Source organism: Planococcus citri, chromosome 5 (genome assembly GCF_950023065.1).
Source record: "Planococcus citri chromosome 5, ihPlaCitr1.1, whole genome shotgun sequence".
In the NCBI taxonomy this organism is placed as follows: Eukaryota; Metazoa; Arthropoda; class Insecta; order Hemiptera; family Pseudococcidae; genus Planococcus; species Planococcus citri.
Window position 1 is genome coordinate 1,784,354 of NC_088681.1, and position 20,163 is coordinate 1,804,516.

Here is a 20,163-nt window from a genome sequence, read left to right on the forward strand (position 1 = left end):
CGTATACTATATCCGTTGACCCATCATTGGCGAGTCTTTTTACACTTTATCATCATATGTACGTGTATTTGTATTATGATACATACACCTTCATACGCATTTTATACATACGCAGGTACATAGTATGTATCAAGTTCAATGACTATCGCAGGCGATTTTTTTTCACATATCCGGTCCGCAGAAGTCCTCTTACATTCCCCTCTCTGGTCAAAATTCCAGGAATTCAATAAACCCTTCATTCGAGGTAACGTTTATGGTATAACCGATTAGAATCAAAATTTCCAAATAATTTACATACGAATTAGATGCTTAAGTGTTTTAAATCTCAGCTCACCACATTCATCAAGCGATTGGATTCCTCGTCATTCTGTTTTCAGCCCATTGAGATTCAAATTCCATAAATTTTGGCTCTCACCTGGAACAAAAAAATGAAATTTCATTCGACAAAAATGCCAAATACAAATTTGTTAAAATGACACAAGGACATTTAAAATTGCATAAAAGTTTACAAAAAGTAGTGAAACTTGAACAAAATTTGCCACAAAGGCATAAAAATGTGTCAAAAAGATGCTAAAATTTACAAAAAAATAATCAAAAAACCTCATAAATTGAAAAAATTTAGTAAATCATTCCAAAAATACATGAATAAGTGCACAAATTGTGTAAAAATACTCAAAAAAGTAATAAAATTGCTGAAAATGAAACAAAAAATGTTAAAAAATGTTTTAAAATTATAAAAACCACTCAAAAATGCATAAAAATCACTATAAAGCAGAAAGAAATAGTAAAACTTTGAAAATGAGTGCCCGAAATGTATAAAAAGTACAAAAATTTCACCAAACTGAAGTAAACCCCCCCTCCCTCCCAAAGCTTCCATTTTCTGTGAGATGTGACTTGTGAAAGTGAGTCGTTTGTCAAGGAATACTCCAGGATATTTAACGGCATTCTATTGTAGTGTTTTCAATATTAATGTTTATGGCAGGATTGCAGTGATGCCTCAGTGTGAAGATTTTTGTAACTGTTTTGTTTGGATTGAGTTCAAGTTTCCAGGATTTTAGCCAGGAGTTGGTGGTGTTGATACTATGTTTGAGTTTGTCGATTGCACTGGAGAGATTATTACTTTGGGTGCATAAGCAGGGCAGGTATCATCTGCAAATTGAAGAAGTTTAGCATTTGATGAAGTTGTGATGTCGTTGCAGTAGATGTTGAAAAGCGTAGGGCTTAGAACAGCTCCTTGAGGTAAGCCTCTGAAGATAAGTTTAGGGTCTGAAAGTGAATCGTTTATGCAGATAGGTTTAGGGTCTGAAAGTGAATTGTTTATGCAAATCTGGAAGTAATGGTCTGTTAAGAACAATTGATGATATCAAATAAGTAACGAGGTACTTGAGTATTCTGCAATTTTTGTAGAAGACCGGAATGCCATATAGAGTCATAAGCTTGTTTAATGTCAATAAACACTGTTGCGGTGTATTGTTTATTTTCAAAACCTTAGTGGATAATTTTGGTAAGATGATGGAGTTGGTGTGTTGTTGCTGTATGTTTTCAATAGCCGAAATGAAACTGTGCTCAGTTAAGCAGTTCAAGATGATACGTTCCAGTAATTTGGAAAGTGAAGTCAGTAGGCTGATTGGTCTATAGCTAGCAGGAGAAGTTGGATCAGGACTTTTTTTGGAATTAAAACAATGATTGCTTTTTTCCATTCTTGTGGGAAATAGCCTTGTTTTAGGCAAGCATTGAATATATCCCGGATTATTTGAATACAGTAGATTGGCAAGTTCTTTAGAAGTTGATAATTTATGTTATCCAGGCCAGGTGATTTTTTAGTTTCAAGTTTTTTAATTTGAATTTGTAACATAAACACTGTGATGTTGCTGGTTGGATCACGTTGTAGTCTTGAGTATGAGGTTTAAAGCGGTTTTCTAAAGCTTCCTTTACAGTGGCAATAACGTTACCTTAATGCCAAATCCGAGTATGTCCATCCAAAAAAACATCGTCGTTTTGCGTCACTGATAAGACTCTGGGAAGCCCTGAATTGAAAAATTTGCATCTGAGTACAGTTAAAATGCACCACCGAAGATGCACGAAGCTGACCAATGTTCAATCAGAACTCAACGAACCCTTCAGAGCATATCCGAACCTATCAGTGATGAGTAAAATCGTACTTTTTTTGTATGGACATACTCGCATTTGGCATTAAGGTTCACTTTGATAAAAAGTTTTCAATCTTCATCTCATTCATCACTTTTCTATGGAAAAGTTTAAAAATTTCGACTTTTCCATAGAAAACTGATAAAATTCCACAGCCAGTATACTTAAATGCTTCCACTTGAATCTACACATTTGACTTTTCTGTAGAAAAATTCCATGGCCACTATAAAGGAAGCTAAAATAGATAGCAAATAGTTTGCATTTATCACTGTCTGAGGTGGCTGTGTGGTTGTTATAGACAATTTGGGAGGTTATGGGAGTTTGCGGATTCAGAATTTGTTTAGCAGCATTCCAAACATCTTTACTACCTGGTTCTAGGTTGGCACAGTAGTTCTGGTATGATGTATAGCGAAACTCGTTAAGATTCTTCTGAACTTAGTGGGTTAGTTGAGGTTTTATACTTGGATCTTTAGTACGTTGCCAGTAGCGACAAAGTCTGTTCTCTTCCAGGATCACGTGTTGGATGCTAAAGGGAATATGCATGTTATATTTGATCCCTTTGAGTGCTCGAGATGGTTTTTTATTTTCTTCAGCAGATGTGGTAATAACAGATGTAAAAGTTGCAATGCTTTGGTTGATATTATCTGTAGTATCAAGCTGAAAGTGTGTGTTTGATATTTTCATCTCTATAGGGTTGCACAAAAGTGGGTCCAATCGATGATTCTTGGAGATTTTTCCGATCTGGTGAACAGTAAATTCGTATGAAGTTTGGTAATTACTGGAAGATGGTAAGAGCTGAGTTCGTTTTTAACTTCAAATGAAGATTGGTATTTGACGTTTTTACATAAGGAGTTGTCAAGAATATCGTCGCATCTATTGCATTGCAAAAAAACATTAGAAACATCAAAAATTACCATAAATAATGAAAACCCGTAAAATTTAGTCAAAAATGCATGAAAGAGTGCCAAAGTTGTGCAAAATTGGACACTTCATACTTGAGGCACTACATTTCCTCAATGAATCTATTCAAATCAAGTTTTTTTTTTTTTTTTCAAAGAGCATTCTTGAGCATAGCTCTTAAAATTGAACAATAAGTGTGCACCCCACCACCTCAGTAACATAATGATTAAACGGCGAGAAGGGATTGAAGAAAAGGCAATGTCCCAGCGTGCGTAGTTTTACTTTCTGGTTCTGGAATATCAATATTCTGCTTATACTCACGTGTATCTTCCTCTATCCTGCCAGCCATACCCATTAGGCAGAGGGATAACCACACATTTGCAACCACAGCCTGATTTTACTCTTTCTACGTGCACATGTACATCTCTAGATACTGGAAACTTACATCTCAGCTTAGGTCTGTGTTCTCTCTCTCTCTCTCTCTCGGTCTCTCTCTTTCTGCTTCCCTCACTACCTGTACATTAAAATATACTGCTTATCCTGTATGCATGTGCTCTGCGAAGTACACGCAGAGAAGAGTACGTGTGCAGTATACCTATTCGCTGCTGGTTCATGTGTGTTTGAGTTATGTATTGGTAGGTACGTATAACGTATAGGTAGGTAGATAGAGATAGGTATTATAGGTATAAACGCGTCTTGTATGTAATGTACTACCGGCAGTGGCAGTGGCACTGGCACGACGCGATGCGTATTATGGTGACTTATTTACTCGATCAGTCGTTCACCTTTTTAATGAAAACGTATTATACTCTCGTACTGTATGTATAGCTTTGTTTGAAGATACATAATACGTGTCTGTGGTGTGCCTTGCGCGGCTACGACCACGACAGCGACTATGCGGTGTGCATAAACGAGTACCTATACTTAACCATTGCATTAAGTACACTGATACTATTGAAGGTAACTGCACCTTTTTATAGACCGCATACGCGCCTTATTATCGCCCTTAAACGTAAGCTGTCGTCCAATTACAACTACACGACATTTTTATTACAGAATAAACTCGAATTGTAGATATCCCATTCTCAGACCTTATTTTCATCATTTTTTGATCAAATAATTGGCCATTTTTTTCAACCTATGTAGATCAAAGCTATAGGAGAATCCTTCGTGCTTGCTCAAAAATTTGACATTGTTGGCTTCGAAGACCCATCCAAAAGGAATTCCACAGACAGAGCCTACGACATCTTCTCATCCGAAAGTTTGAAAATACATGCTCGAGCTTTTTCACGACTCGTTTAACGCGGACAAAGAACACACCCCATCCCCTTCACCCCACCTATCCCCCCACTGATGAGCAAATTCGTAATTTTCGAGTCAACTACACATCAGATAGTAAGTAAAAGCGCCCTAAAAAAGGGAAAACGGCTACGAGAGAAAAAGATGAGAAGCGGTATGCGACTCTTCAGCTCATTTCGAGCACAACTCGATTAGCTCTGGTTTTTCTAAAGGCGTTTGTTTTTAAATATCTTTTATTCATAAGAGAGCGAAACGAAGGCGAAGGCCGCCGAATATAATTATCGTACTGAAGCTAAAGAAGAAGATGAAGAAGGTTGAGATCAAAAACGTAATTATCATTTTCATTACGAGCCGCAGCGCCTGCCTGCGCGCCTCCTTGACTACTGATTATAAGAATGGCTCATCTCGCCAGTCTCGAGATGGATAAGTGCCTCTGTAATTTTACACGTAGCAGATACCTAACCTACTCTGCCGCACGTTTTCGACATCGTTGCTTGCGTCAAACACGCAGAAACACTCTTTCTCAAAATCGAGATAATTGACGGGATGCTGCGATTATGTTTCTATCGTCGTTGTTTATATATAGTCAGATTTTGAGCTTTTCTACATCTTGGTGATGGGGCACGTGAACTGTTTATAAACTCGATATCGTCCTTGGTATAGTCTCACAATCGGCCCTAAAACCAGGTGAGTTAGAGGGTTGTTTCACAAAATGTAATACAGCTACTTAAAAGAGGGTAAATTTTGATTTTTTTGGGGGCATCTAATACCAAATTCTGCAAGTTTGTATGGCCATATCATCTTCATTCAATTCCATGCTTCAATGATTCATTCACTCGCGAACGATTTTATTCCTTCTGGGCAAATCGTTCGCGAACGAATAATTCACATTTTTCGTCGTTGGATTAGAGAACTTCTGGGACCTAGTGAAAGTACCTATTATTTGATTTTTGATATGTATCAAAATTCGATTCGAACTGATTCAGATATTCTCAAATGACTTTGAGTAAAATCGTTCGCGAACGAATTCGAGTCAATTTTTTGATGCCAGGATCAAAACTGTGAAGCTTCATCGTCATTTCATTTTTCAGTGATTCATTCGTTCGAGAACGACTTTTCGTTCTTGAGCAAATCGTTCGCGAACGTATGATTCAAACTCTTTATCGATGGATGGCTTGGAGATTAGAGAACGTCTAGTTTTGTTGGATGGTGCATTATCTGACTTGATTTTCCAATGATTGAGTCGTTCTCGAATGATTTGCTGATTTTGAATAAATCGTTCGCGAACGAATAGGAGTCGAGTTCTTGATGATAGGATTAAAACAGTCAAGTTTCATCATTTCATTTTCACCCAATTTGATTTTTCATTTTTTCAGCGATTCATTGGTTCACGAACGACTTTTCACTCCTGAGCAAATCGTTCGCGAACGAATGATTCGCAATTTTAATCAACGGATTAAAGAATTTCTAGTTTTTTGTGAAAGTGTGTTATTTAATTAATTTTGATGTGTAATTGATTCAGTTATACTCGAATGATTCGTTGATTTTAGAGTAAATCGTTCGCGAACGATTGAAATTCACTTTCTGATGACAGAATTAAAACTGTCAAATTTCATCCTACAATCTTCACTGAAATTGATTTTTTAGTGATTCAATCGTTCAAGAACGATTTTTTTTTGGTCTAAGCAAATCGTTCACGATTCACGAACAAATGATTCACAATAACTCTTATCGACAGATTAGAGAACGACATAACGCCTGATTTTGTCTGGTGTGCATCATTTGATTTGATTTCAAAAATTATTCAGTCATTCTCTTAATGATTTTCCGATTTTGAATGAATCGTTCGCGAACGAATTTGAGTCCAGTTTTTGGTGACAAATTTCATTTCTTTCTTACTTCCGTTTTTTTTTTTTTTTTGATTCAATGCTGTATTTTTTTTTAAATCATTCGAACAAGGTTTTCGGTAATTTTTTCAACATTTTGCCGAAGTTTGCTAAATTCAAAAACAGTAACAAAAAATGATGAAATTTCAATAATAAGTACGAGTATTTATTAAAATTTAGACGCTTCATGGAATCCGATTCATTATTACAGTAGGCATTTTATTTGCTCGTCTACGTTATATTTCAACGATCTGTTCGTGATACATATGGATATTTTGATCGCAGAATAGGACTGCGTTGGCGTAGATATAACATGTTAAACACATTCGCAACAAAACACGCAAATCTCGGTTTAATTTCGTTTAAAATTTACAAACGCAAATCAACGTGCGTGGGTTACGGCTGGGTAAACATCGGAAAATAACCGAGTAATTTTTCAATCAAAAAGAAGGGATGTTGTACAAATTGATGCTAATGAAATATATGGCGAAGAAGCGTTAAAGATGCGCCCCCCCCCCTACGCCATGTTGGCTGGGTACGGAACGCGACGGTGGCGGGCTCGCGATAGATAGGTTTTTCACTGGCAATCTCCTCTCGACGTAAATGATGTTGAAAACGTGTACTTTCAATAAAGCTCTTAACTGAACGACGACGACGACGAGCAGGCTACTTAATAATACACATTTTCAGGGTATACGAGGAATAGGAGAACGAAATACATATACTCGTATACTCTTGGAAGGCGCGCGTTAATTCGGCGATAATTTGTTTTCGACGAGTGAAGCGGTGAGAAGGAGTTGGATTGGCAAACGGCAAGGGTGGCAAATCTAGTGGATATAACATCGGCGAAACGGAAATACTTAAAAGGGGTGTTGCAGCAAAACACAGAGACATCCAGCTAAATACACCCGCCGTGTTGAAAAGACTATACAACAAGAGGAGCGTAGAGCGAGCGATTTGGCGCACAGATACTTGAAATTCTTGCTCTTAATAAAACAGAAAAATATACGCTCTTACTTAATCCGTTGTTTTGATTTACATACATAGGGTCGCTGGCCGGGCTACGGGTGCGGGCGCGGGCGCGGGTTATTTTCAAAAGGGGTTGAAATTATAAGCTTATTCGTGCCGTGCTACTAGTACCTCTACCTACTATATTGTAGTTCACATATTTTTTTTCAAGCAGCTAACCGTTCATTGTCGTCCCTTTTGCTGTATTTTATCGTTGCTCCCCTCGACCACGCCATCGCCACTCTGCATATAGTCGAGTATCACTTGACAATTTTTTAATCCCGTGGAGAGTACTTCGTAACATTACCTCAGACTTTGGCACGGACATTACCGTCGTCTGCTGCTGGTTCTGGTACCACTCGTATAGATCAACTCTTCTCAAACATATCTACTCCCAAGTATATTAGGCTTCGGTAGGTAAATTAATAAAACGGTGAACTTTGCTTAATATGTAGAAACAAACTACGATCAAGTCGATATCGAGCCTTGATACAGAGTTGAAAAGAGCAGATTTTGAGCCCACTACTAAAACCTGGAAGGGTATTCTATGAAAAAGCGATATCACTAAACCAGAAAAAGGTTAACAAATGGTTAAAATCATCTGAAAACATAAATGAAGCCGGAAAATCGTTTTTATTGCAAATTAAGGAAAAATGGTGAGATTTCGGTTAGTAAAATGTTGATATTTTTATAAAATTTTGATGAAAAAGTGTCAAGACTTGTTAAAATGATGAAATGACAAAAAAAATGCAGAGCAGTTCTCATTATAATAAAAGTAGTCTATGACCTTTTTTTTGTTTTCTGTAAATTTAAGTTGCTGCTTTTTATGCAGAAAAATTATTTAAAAATTTTAGGCAACTTTCCAAATTTTAAAAAAATGAAAAAAAACTGGTTTTGATTTTAACTTTTTTTTTTTAAATGAAAAAAAAAATTCTTTGAGAGCTTTCACATGAATGGAGCAACTTTGTTTCGGGTAGCAAAGGAGGTTTTTCATGAACAGAATGGTTGTTCAGAAGATTTTTGGTTTTGGGCCAGATAGAAACCGTGTTCAAAAAAAATTTAGAAACTTTAGATCTTTTCCAACTTTGGGAGCCTCTTCAAAATGGGAATTATTTTGAGGAATTCTGGAACAGAAATGGGAATTTTAAAAGCAAAATTATCAACTTTGATTCATGTACCTATTTCATTTTTGCAACTTTGAAGGGGTTCTCAAGAAATCACTCGCCAAATCTCCAACATATGCAATTTGATATGGAACTAGCAGGGTTGGCAAGTAGACTATAATAGTCTACTTTACATGCTTTGTCTATGTGTAAACAACGTTGCTGTAGACAACGATAGTTTACATGTAGACATTGTAGACTATGTAGATTATGTAAACTATGTAAACTACAAAGTAAAACTGTTTTTTGTTTTAGAATAAGCCTTTTTTACACGGATTTTGGCAGAAGATTTTGTAAATATGTGATCAAAATCCCAAAAGTGTTCAAAAATGAGATTCAAAAAACGTCCAAAAACTAGATTTTTGAGAATCCGCGTAAAAAAAAACATACCTACTGGACGAAAAAATGAAAATCTTTAGCAACATTGTCGAGCTGAAAAGAGAGAATTCGAATCCCTCACATCACAAAACAAAAGTGAACAATTTTAGCAAACCACAGCATTTTCCTAAATTTTCTCAAAAAACGAGATTTTTTTTGCATTTCTTGAGTAAAAAAAATGAATTTTTTGAACAATTTGTAGAAAAAAGTAATAATTCTTAAAGTTTTTGAAAAAATGAAAATTTTCAGCAATTTTGTTGAAAAAACAAGAATTTGCATGAATTTTTGAAAAAAGTAAGAACTTTATTTTCGACCACTTTTGGAAAGAAAAAAACTTGAAAAAAGCAAAACTAACAATTTTAGCAGATGTCAATTATTAGTAAGAAAATTACACTTTTTCACAATGTTTGTCCTGAATACAAATTTTTTTTTCTTCAATTTTTCAGTTGAAAAGTGAGGGTAATTTTTTTGCAAAAAAAAACAACAATTTTTAGCAAGAAGCGAGATTATTTGGGAATACACAACTTCGAAGTTGACATACATTATGTCTTGTAGTCTACAGGAAGTCTACTTTACATGAAGTTTACATAGATTACACGATAAACGTAGACTATGTAGACAAAGATAGTCTACATGTAGAGAACCAACCCTGGGAACTAGTGATCGACAAATGGCCGGAGGACTGGATACAGTCAACATTTATGTCACTCTGTACAAAAAAGAATTTCCTGACAATGAGAACTGCGAGAACTACACAACAATCTCTTTGATAAGTCACACCGGCAAAGTACTACTGAAGATTGTGTATGACAGGTTATACTCGCTCATGCGCAGTCAAATTCCTCCAGAACAAGCAGGATTTGTAAGAGGAAGAGGGACTAGGGAGCAGAACCTCAACCTGAGACTGCTGAATGAGAAAGCAGGTGGATACAATGTGCGCACTGCGCTATGTTTCTTCTATTACAATTTACAAGGAAGCATTTGACTGCGTACAATCAAATACAACTGTCAACTCACAATGCTGGCAACTCTGTTGAAAAATGATGTTTAATCCTCCTAGCAGTGCAGCCTGGTATGTAACTAAATCCTATTAGATCAGTTTGTTATGTTATGCGGTACTGATAGCCTTGAGATTTGAATCGACCAATTACAGCCCTTGACATGAGTATTACTTCCATACCAAGCCGCTCAGATAGTGCCCTTGTTGCAGCAAAAACGCCCAATGTATTTTAAATGAAGTTGCCAGTATTGTTTGTTGGCAGTATTTGGTACAATCAAATATTATCAACTAACAATAATGGCAACTCCATTTAAAATACATTGAGCGTTTTTGTTGCAATAATAACGCGATCTGAACAGCCTGGTTTGAAACTAACTCTTATCAAAAATGCTCTGATTGATTGGTTCATAACTGGTTTGAATCTCGTGTGTCTGCGAGATTCGAATCAGCAAATTGGATGCTTGTGGTAAAATTAAAAAACACAAAATTTTACCACTTTTTCAGACTTTTGAAAAAAATTTCAATGACACAATTTTAGAAATATTCCAAGATTTCTGAGTCAAAAATGCAATTAAGAATTTCCTTAAAACGTGAAAGTTTCATATCACTCCAGGCCACTAGGAGGATAAAACACCATTTTTCAATGGAGTTGCCAGTATTATCAGTTGATAGTATTTGGTACAATGGCAAGCTGTGGAGCATTCTACTCAAGATAGGTGCGCCAATACATCTGGTGTGGCTGATAAAACAATTGTACAAGGGGAGCATGGTAAATGCTAGAGGTCTTATGAGTATCGATATTTATCGATAATATCGATACTTCGCAGTATCGAAAAGTATCGATACTAATTTGTAGTATCGAATGAGTATCGATATTCACCTTTTTACGTTCTTATCTCCATTATCCGCCTTTTTTTAGCTTGTAATTTGTACTTTAGCATTAAATTTTGGTGTTGATGTCATTTTTGACAAGAAAAAAATTATATTCACATAATCGAGTTCTGTCTGGCTTGGCCGCTATTCATTCCAATAATTCGCAATAAATTATGAGCAAAATAACTGGTTATTGAAGTCAATTGGAAAGTATCGATATTTATCGATATTATCGATACTTGGGTGGAAAATATCGATATATATCGATACTGAAAATTGCTCAAAAATAAGACCTCTAGTAAATGCCTGTATCGACAGAGAAACAACGTTGGCTGGAGAAATTCTACTCAGAGAGAGGAGTACAACAAGGCTGCATTTTATCCCCACTCCTGTTCTATCTATACTGAGAACTTATATGTACTTTGAGAGACTCTGCAGCTAATTGTAGCAGAAAGCACCAATGATGATGGCTCAGGCAAATGGCAGGGATTAGTATCAATCGGAGGTGTATGAATGTCAAATCTTCGCTATGCTGATGATACAACCCTAATTGCCTCAAGCTTTAAAAATATGATCAGTTTTCTGAAATGTATGGAAGAGGTTAGCGCAAAATATGGCTTGCTGATGAATAAAGCGAAGATGAAGATCATGGTTGTGAATCGGCCTGAGAAAAATTCGCCTGAAATTGAGGAAATTGGGGGAATTAAAGTAGTGAATCAATTTTTGTACCTGGGATCCATTGTTGATTACAAAGCAAGGCATTGAAGCACCATGTCTCGCCTAAATCAGATATGGTCAGATGCAGCAGTGAGCACGACTTACAAGATAAGGCTTGTAAACACTCTGGTTTTCTCAGTTTTTCTCTATGCGTCAGAAACTGGGGCAGTACGTGATGGAACCAGGAGAAAAATTGATGCGCTCGAGATGTGGTGCTGGAGGAGAATGCTTTGGATCCCATGGATGGTGAAGAGGACTAATGTGCCCATCATAGGAGAAATTGGTGTTCAGAAGAGGTTGTTGGAAGTGGTACTCAGCCAAATGCTCAAATACTTTGGGCATGTCACAAGGGCAGAGAGACACATGAAGGGAGCTGGTGTATCGGGTCACAGAAACGGCGGCTGCGGCATCATAGTCACAATACCCCCTTAGGGGCAGGGTTGTTATACCGGTATTACCAGATACCAAAATACCGGGGATTTGTCCTGGTATTGAGGCGGTATTCTCAATACCAGCAGTTACCAATGGGAACTGGTATGTGTTCCCGGGATACCAATACTGTATGCTGAGAACAATTGAATTTTTCCCAGTTTACCAATACCTCATACCAAGTTCTGTGATGAGAGTACCAAATACCAAATACCAATGCAGGGAACATGAATACCAAGTACCCAATACCACATACCAATACCAGAAACTCAATATGGTATACCCATTACCAAATACCAGTATCAGATATTAACTGCTGCATACCAATACACCGTAATTTACTGGTATTTTACTGATATCTGTAATACAATGTTTAACAATTTTTTTTTTGATATTTTGGAATTTTTGAAGAGTGTATGGTGTTGGTAGGGCTTATATTTCACTCAAGAGAGGATAAAAGACAATACAAGATTTTTAAGTAGATTTTGTACTAATTATTTCATAAAAATGCTGGTAAAATTATTGCTAGAGATGCTAGAGTGAAAATTTTCAACAAAAAAAATTGGTTTGCAAACAAAACGTTGCCTTAGTTGCAAAGTAGGGTATGTCCATCTGTTCACTTGATACCTAGTGTAAAAGTGCTTTCAATCTGGAGCGCCATCTATTGGGTTTTAGTGGTACTCATTGGGTAGGTATGCTGGCGGGACATGTCCTCGACATACCTACCCAAAGGGTACCTACTAAAGCCCGGAACGATGCCGTTAGTGATGTAGTTATAACAGCTATCACATCGTTTAAAAGCGATACCCGTTAGTAATCGGTATCGCCAAATAAAACCCAAACCTGTTAGTTGTTACAATCACTTTTCATAAAACGATTATTTCAGTATCGCTTATGCATCAGCACAGAAATCCTTATCTGTTGCACGAATATATGAATGTTTGCGCACGCTTATATGAGCGCGGGGGTGTGTGAGTGTGTGTGAGTCATATTCAAAAGCGTTACCGATAGCGATACCAAAAGCGATACTAACGACATCGCTTCAAATAAACTTGTTAGAAAGCGATGTGAATAATTCGCTGATAACAAAAACCTGTTACTAACAGTATCGTTAACAGTTTTGAAGCGATGTCGTTGTAACGACTAACGACATCGTTCCGGGCTTTAGTACCTACCACTAAAACCCAATAGATGGCGCTCCAGATTGAAAGCACTTTTACACTAGGTATCAAGTGAACAGATGGACATACGCTACTTTGCAACTAAGGCAACGAAAAGGTACTTCTATTTGTACCTACATTTTTATTGAATTTTTGTCATCTAGAGGATCCCTCCCCACCCCAAGTCACTGATTTTTAAAGAAAAAAAATATTTGCCTCACTATTACCAGACTGGATACCCAAAAACCGGGGATTTGCCGCGGTATTGGGATGGTATTCCCAACACCAGGAGATACCAATAAAAAATGGTTCATCTTCCCAGTATACCAATACCATGTACCGGGAAAAATTGGATGTTTCCCAGTGTACCAATACCGGATACCAAGTTTTATAATGAAGGTACCAAAATACCAAAATCATAGATACCGAATACCAAATACCAATACCAATACAATTATTTATCTATACCGATACCACATATGTACTAATCCCCAATACCACAATTCAACAATACCAATACCATATACTAATCGTAATCCCAATACCACAATTAAATTTTACCGATACCATGTACCAATCCCAGTACCACAATTTTTTTTTTGGTATACCAGTTTACTGCGGTACATACCATGGTACGGTACAACAACCCGGCTTAGGGGTGAAATGCACCAAGAATAAGAAGGGTTGCTCACAAAGCGACATACATAGCTTGAGAACTGAAGGTGTATTTTTCTTGAAAAAGGGAATTACTTAGAATCGAATAAATTCAATATTACTGGAAAGAAGATGAAAAAATGCGGAATCACTGTCTCATTAAAACCAACAACTTCTGGTAGTGTAGTGGGAACGTCAAAATGTACGAAACTGCGAAATGAGAAACGGGTTCGCGCACATTTTGGGTGCACCACGAGTCCATGATCATCCATGGATGTCGTTGGTCTTGATTTATGTTCTGCGAATACAAAATTATTGCGAAAAAAAAAAACGTGCATTGAAGTGACAATGCAACGTTAACACCGCATACTGATCATGGTGTAGTATGCAAGTACAAGTATACATACATAATTCATCGGTGAAATAATGATTTCTCGATAAGCTAATGAGATAATTAAGCGAGATACGCAGCGGTTGGTTTGGTTATTGATATAGGCATCGGTATCGAACATGATCCGTTTGTCTGTGTATGAATTTGCTCTCGTTGTGCAGATCTTCGGTGAAAGCCCCTATGTGCGGAATTCCCGCGCTGGAAAGGCTCGCGGCACGAAACTGCTTCTAACATGTTCCACCTTTGTTAATTATCGAATGCTGATCGGGTATCGTTTACTCTGTCGAGTGTACGTATTTTCATGCGGAGGAGAGACGAGAGGAATGTGAGGTACAAGAGAGTGCAGTGCAGCATCTTGATCTGGGAGCGTCAAGTGACAGAGTGGACTGGAGGCGAGAGCGAGGTAACAGTTAGCATTTGTCAAAACGCTTCCGTTGTAATGTTGGTTTTTTTTCTCTCTCTTGTTTTTTCTGCTGCTTGTGTTTGTTCTTATTCTTCTTCTGTTGTACTGTATATTGTTACGTCTTATATGTCTTATACATATAGGTACGTGGTCGTGTTGTCTGAAAGATAATATTTTTATGGTATCGTTAACATTTTTTCTTCTTCTCCTCTTCTTCATCATTCATTTACAGAAGGCAGACTTGTAATATTAATTACAAATCATCGCAGTGCCGGATAATACTGGTATGGTAGCACGTACCACATACGCTGGTGCATTGCACACTGTACAGCACAGTGGCGTATGTAGAAGTAAGGTACATCATCGTACATCGTACTTGTACATGTGTTTCGTGTGCGAGTGTGCCTGTTGCCCGTACCATATTATGTCAGTGTGTGTTTTGTAAAGCTGCATATGCGTACTCGATTCATTGGTGTGTGTTAAACGTGGTGGTAGCAGTATTGCTTTTGCTTTTGATGATGAGAACATGTGCAGTAGGATTACTTTTGGCCTTGTATGTGTGTGGTGTACCTGTATCTGTGGGTATACGTCTTCGTGTGCTTATGAATACCTATTACCTATCCAGCGATAGCGAGCTTTTTTTCAATACTATCCAGGTAGATGTTAGAGGCCGAAAAAATTGTTATTATCGAATGAATGACTCTTCAATAACTACACCAAGTGAATGATTATGCCATAAACTCTTTGAGATCACGAATCTACCTAACTACGAAAATTGGAATTCATTTACTTGCGAACGATTTGCTCAGAAACGATGGGGTCATTTGAGACCGAATTAATCACTAGGAAATAAGGCCGATCCTCCGGGACGACTTTTTTCTTAAAGGGGACATCCTAAGGAACATTTTAAAGCAAACTTGCCCAAAAAAAAGTTGGCCTTACTTACAAAATGGCGGCCATTTTGATTGACAGGTCAGCCGAAGTCGCAGATTTTGCGTTTTAACATAGGAAATTGCACGAACTTTTTCAAACTTTACAAAGGTAGATCGAAAGATCATGCAAAAACTTATCACCTGTCAAAATTTGAAGTGCTAAATTGCGTTTTTCGATTTATGGTAAATTTTTGAAAATCGAATTTAGGCCAAAAATGAGGAAAAAATCAAAATTTGACCAAATTGAGCAAGAAAGCTGAAATTTTGGATATACCCTATTTTCGACACGCCAAATCGATTGAAAACGGTTTCAACCCGTTTTGAGCAGTTCTGGAGCCTCCAGCAGATTTTAGAAACTCGAAATTCCCACAAAATTCCATCAAATTGTAGTTGTAAAGCTGAAATTTATTCTAAAAACTAATTTCAATACGCTACGAAGTAGTGCAGGTGAATTTCACGTCGTTTTGGAGCCTCCAGCGACTTTTTGAAAATTCCTGAAGCCTCCAGCAGATTTTTGAAACTTTAAATTTTCACAAAATTTCATCAAATGGAGATGGAAAGCTGAAATTTACTCTACACTCCAATTTTAACAACCTCTGAAGACGACTTCAGATGGGTTCAAGTCATTTTAGGGCCTCCAGTGACTTTTTTGAAAATTACTGGAGCCTCCAGCAGATTTTTGAAACTTAAAATTTTCACAAAATTTCATCAAATGGAGTCATTTTAGGGCCTCCAGTGACTTTTTTGAAAATTACTGGAGCCTCCAGCAGATTTTTGAAACTTAAAATTTTCACAAAATTTCATCAAATGGAGTCATTTTAGGGCCTCCAGTGACTTTTTTGAAAATTACTGGAGCCTCCAGCAGATTTTTGAAACTTTAAATTTTCACAAAATTTCATCAAATGGAAATGGAAAGCCGAAATTTACTCTACTCTCCAATTTTAACACCCTCTGAAGACGACTTCAGGTGGGTTCAAGTCATTTTAGACCCTCCAGCGACTTTTTTGAAAATTACTGGAGCCTCCAGTAGATTTTTGAAACTTGAAATTTCCCCAACATTAATTTATCAAATGGAGTTGGGGAGCTGAAATTTACTTCGCAGACTACATGGTGGTTCCAAATGGTTTTGAAACTTCCAGCTACTTTTAAGAAATTTCAATGTTTTCCAAAAAAGCGTTATACAATCTTTCAGAAAGTCGCTGGAGGCTCCAAAACGACTTGAAATCCACCAGCGGTCTACTTCGTAACGTGTTGAAATTAGTTTGAAGAATGAATTTCGACTCTCCACCACAGTTTGATGAAATTTTGGGGAAATTTCAAGTTTAAAAATCCACTGGAAGCTGCAGTAATTTTCAAAAAAGTCGCTGGAGGCTCTAAAATAACTTGAACCAACCTGAAGTCGTTTTCAGAGGATGTTAAAATTGGAGTGTAGACTAAATTTCAGCTTTCCATCTCCATTTGATGAAATTTTGTGAAAATTTAAAGCTTCAAAAATCTGCTGGAGGCTTCAGGAATTTTCAAAAAGTCGCTGGAGGCTCCAAAACGACGTGAAATTCACCTGCACTACTTCGTAGCGTATTGAAATTAGTTTTTAGAATAAATTTCAGCTGTACAACTACAATTTGATGGAATTTTGTGGGAATTTCGAGTTTCAAAAATCTGCTGGAGGCTCCAGAACTGCTCAAAACGGGTTGAAACCGTTTTCAATCGATTTGGCATGTCGAAAATAGGGTATATCCCAAATTTCAGCTTTCTTGCTCAATTTGGTAAAATTTTGATTTTTTCCTCATTTTTGGCCTAAATTCGATTTTCAAAAATTCACCAAAAATCGAAAAACGCACTTAAGCACTTGAAATTTTGACAGGTGATAAGATTTTGCATGATCTTTCGATCTATACTTGTAAAGTTTGAGAAATTTCGTGCAAGTGCTATGTTGAAACGCAAAATCTGCGATTTTGGCTGACCTGTCAATCAAAATGGCCGCCATTTTGTGAGTAACGCCAACTTTTTTTTGGGCAAGTTTGCTTTAAAATGTTCCTTAGGATGTCCCCTTTAAGAAAAAGGTCGTCCCGGATGATCGGCGGAGGGGGGGGTGCAATTACTCCTATTGTCATATATGCCGGACTAATATGCAACCCGCAATACATCAAAAGCCTTATTGAATCAGATAATGAACGAAGAAACAAAACGAAACCGACGTTATTCAATCTTTATCTTATCATCGAAAATTGTAAATGATTCGTTCGTGAACGATTTTCTCAGCAGTGAAAAATCGGTCGTGAACGAATCAATCAAAATCAGAAAAATGAAATTTGATGAAAATGTAATAATGAAAATGAAACATTGAAACTTGACAGTTTAAAATCGTATCATCGAAAACTGAACTCGATTCGTTCGCGAACGATTTACTTAAAAATCAAGAAATCATTAGAGAATGACTCGATCACTTGAAAATGGAAATCAAATCACCATGCAAAACTATAGACGTTCTTTAATCCGTCGATAATGATTCGTTCGCGAACGATTTCTTCTTCTTTGAGTAAATCGTTCTCGAACGAATAAATTGATGAAAAAATTGACTTAAATACAGACTGATTTTCGAAAATTGTCTGGAGGCTCCAAAACAGCTTTAAAATTGTCTCCGGTCGACTTGGCTTATTGATATTACAGGATCAGTATCGGGTAAATTAAATTTCAACAACTTTGCGGAACTTTCCAACCATTTACTGGAGGATCAAAGTATACCTATAGAGGAACTACACGTATTTACTAAATGTTTCACTTCTACTGCTTTTAGGTAATAATTTCCTCTGCAACTGATACGTACCTACCCTTTTACCCCTCTACCTGTCTGTACACTGTCACTTATATGAGCTCCAACTCGGAAGCTTTCAAAGCATCAATTTCTCAAATGCACAAGTTTGTATATGTTCACGTACCCAACATATTATAATGTCCGTAGTTTGTAAATTTTTCCATTCTTAATTTCGGTCAATTCATCTCCCCCCCTCCTCTTCTCATGCTAAGTAATCTTCAAAGTGCCTCGAGTTTTAGTTGGAGAGAGCAAAGTTACATATACAAAAGCCGCTTATCGGTTATCACAAAACTTTGTACTCGTAGCAGCGTTCTGTTGCAGAATTTAATTTTTGGATCCGAGATGCTTTTTAGTATGCACACAGCCATACACAAGAAGAACACTCTATTTACCCTTTGTGCGAGCTTACTTTAGATGAGTAAACTTTTGAAATAACGCTAACGCTGCCGCGACTTCATAATTATCGTAGGTAGTAGGTATAGGCAAAGGTAAAGGCATATTCTACGACGATCGCATCTCGCATCAGCAAAGTAAAACCTAAAACGCCAGCAAATACAACTATTTTACCCCTTGTATGTTGTATGCACTTAATAATACATTTACCTATATACTCGTATACTAAACAACTCGTGGTAGTGTCTGACAGTGTGAGTGTAGTGTACAAAGTGTAGATATAGGTACGGTATAACTATACCTACGAGTATGTTGTATCGTACCATAAAGCTTTACCATGGTACGAGTACGAGTAACATGTACGGTGTAGTATACCGCTGAAAAGTCGTCTACGATTATAAATTCTCTTTGAAGTCTCTCGTATATATAGTAACTAGTATAGGTAGAGGTACGTCCTGCTTTAAATGTACGTAGCGTGTAACCTAATGTAACGTAACAAAATTAATCTTCGTTTGTTCGCTACATACGACGACGAGTAAATGTGTGCGACTGCGAGTGTGTCTATACTAAGCAGAAAGGGTAGGTAGGTAGGCCATAGTGCAGAGTAGCTACGTGTTTTTATGGGTATAGCGACAAACCACGTGTTATTTCCTTTACGTCATGTATATTTCATCAATTTTCCCTTCTTCTACGGCGGTTTAGTGCGGTTTACAAAATATCGCAGGTTCTGCGAAATGCGAAACGATTCGGTTCGGGTAGAAAAGCCAAAAGCCTGCGAAGGATTAGCGCGTGTAACTGAAAATTCGACACGTATTCGGTATTTTTCAAGTGCCGAACGTTTCAAAGGCTTTCACCACGGCATGTACCAATTTATGAAGGCTGAGTGGTTCTGGTATATTAGTTCGGGGAGCCCGCATAAGGATCTATTGCGACCTCCCCCCCCCCACCCGGGCGATCCTCCGGGACAACGGGGGAGTCCTATAAGGAACATTTCTAGACCCTTGTCATCAAAAAAAAGGTGGCCCCAATTACAAAATGGCGGCCATATTGATTGACACGTCAGCCGAAATCGCAGATTTTGAGTTTCCACATAGGACTTGCACGAAATGTTTTAAACCGTACAAAGGTAGATCAAAAGATCAGGCAATAATTTATCATCTGTCAAAATTTCAAGTACATACTAGAGTTCCTTTTCCGATTTTTTTGGTGAATTTTTGAAAATCAAATTTGGGTCAAAAATGAGGGGAAAAATCAAAACCAAATTGAACAAAAAAGCTAAAATTTGGGATATACCCTACTTTCGACACGCCAAATCGATTGAAAACTGTTTCAAACCGTCTGTAGCCTCCAGCAGATTTATGAAACTCGAAATTCCCACAAAATTTCATCAAATGGGGTTGGAAAGCTGAAATTTATTCTGCAAACTGATTTCAATACACTACGAAGTGAACTACAGTTGAATTTCAAGTCGTTTTAGAGGCTCCAGCTACTTTTTGAAAATTATCAGACTCCAGTAGATTTTTGAAACTTGAAATTTCACCAAAATTTCATCAAATAAAGATGGAAAAGCCGAAATTCGTTCTGTAAACTAATTCCAATACACTACGAAGTCGA

The 20,163-nt window shown here is 37.2% G+C and overlaps 1 long non-coding RNA gene across 1 annotated transcript in view; it reads right to left on the reverse strand.

The window, feature by feature from the left end:
- Positions 1 to 333: 333 nt before the first annotated feature.
- The window catches only part of LOC135846576 (uncharacterized), a 213,184-nt gene continuing 193,354 nt past the window's right edge, over positions 334 to 20,163 (reverse strand). The window contains exon 3 of the long non-coding RNA XR_010558982.1: positions 334 to 415. This is a non-coding gene — a long non-coding RNA (uncharacterized LOC135846576). The remainder of the gene's footprint in view (positions 416 to 20,163) is intronic.